A 1,475-nucleotide genomic window follows, 5' to 3' on the forward strand; every position below is an offset into this window, starting at 1 on the left:
CAAAGCTGTGCGCGCGGATAGTCAGAGGCCCAAGGGACACGCGTGGGCTGCAGGGCGCCGTGGGCCAGGCTGTGCAGGGGGCAGGTGGTAGTGCTGGGCTTGGTGCTTCGGAGGGAGAGGAGGTCGGCATTTGCCAAGCACCCGGCCAGACCGCACGCACTTCCTCCTCGCGACAGCCCGGGAGGCGGCCCGGCACAGAGAGGCTGAGCCACCTGCCCGGTCACAGCTGCAGAGACCCATTCTCTCCCATCCTGGCCCCGCGACACCTGTCGTGGGCAGAACAAAGTCCAGCCGTGAGGACAAAACGGGTCCGGGCTCCTGCCTGTGCAGGTGAGGGGACCATGCGCGTCAGGGCTGCCGCTCGGGCCTCTGGGGCCTTGCCCTCCCGGTGGGGGGCCTGCAGTGGCCACACAGGCAGGAGCGGCTTGTCTTGGCCTCAGTGTTCTCATCTGTAAAGTGGCCCCAGCGATCCACAGAGGGCCTGGGGGACAGGGAGCCAGTGGGGAACCAGGGCCCGTGCCTCCCAGCTCACACGCACAGGCGGTGGCCAGCTCCAGGTCTGGAGGCTCCCCGAGGAGGAGCAGGGCTGGTTGCAGGGGTCTGCTCGGCTGGGAAACATCGGTGGTTGCCCTTGACAAGCTCAGGGTGACGGCGGCCACTGCCGAGGCTGCGTCCGTGGACTGGGGCCCCTGGCCAGCAGGTGGGACCCTCCGAACCCCGTCCACCAGTCAGGGAGTGAGCCTGCTGCCCCCCCCCACGGGTGACCCGCTCACAGCAGCACCCGATTTGGGTAAAGGGATGTGGGGGGACCACCAACCACACAGCAAGACAAACCTGAAACCAGAAAAGTCTTTATTGCAAAGGTACAAAAGCGTCACAGCGGAGATGTACAGCAATAAATTAGGCGGTGGTGTGGGCGCGGCACGGGGCACGCCCACAGGAACAAGGGCCACGCAAGGGTCTCCTCAATAATTTATATCGGGGTCAAAGCAGCACAAAAATAAATATTGAAATGAAATTGCTGAGCGCTGAGGCGAGGGGGTGAGCTGCAGACGGAGCCTGCCCTGGGGAGGCAGGTGCCCTCGAAGACTTCGGTCTGAAGCACAGGCCCTCGCCTCTCCTCTTAAATAAAGTCCATATATTAAATGTGACAGTGAGTCTGAGTCTCAATAATCTGAAAGGAAAAGCACGAGGGACATGCCAGGCTTCCTTCCGTGACCGTGTCCGCGGGGGGTGGGGAGCCACCGTGTCCCGCGGGACCGGGCGTTCTGGGAACCCAGCGCAGCCCAGGCCCCAGGCACAGTCGCAGAGCCCGCAGAGGGCAGCGGGAGACAGGGGTGGTGGGCCGAGCTCCAACCTGGACCCTCCGCCTGCAGCCCTGCTGTACATTTACAGTATCAAACAGGAAAGGTACAAAACCCGACGATAAAATGTGTATAGAAGTTTTTATATATATATATATATACTCTCTCTAA

General features: G+C 61.8%; 1 protein-coding gene across 1 annotated transcript in view; it reads left to right on the top strand.

Annotated features, from left to right (window-relative positions):
• TMEM184A (transmembrane protein 184A) overlaps positions 1-1,475 on the top strand; it is a 19,472-nt gene that overhangs the window by 17,097 nt on the left and 900 nt on the right. The window lies entirely within an intron of this gene.

This window comes from Myotis brandtii, unplaced genomic scaffold (genome assembly GCF_000412655.1).
Source record: "Myotis brandtii unplaced genomic scaffold, ASM41265v1 scaffold786, whole genome shotgun sequence".
NCBI classification, from domain to species: Eukaryota; Metazoa; Chordata; class Mammalia; order Chiroptera; family Vespertilionidae; genus Myotis; species Myotis brandtii.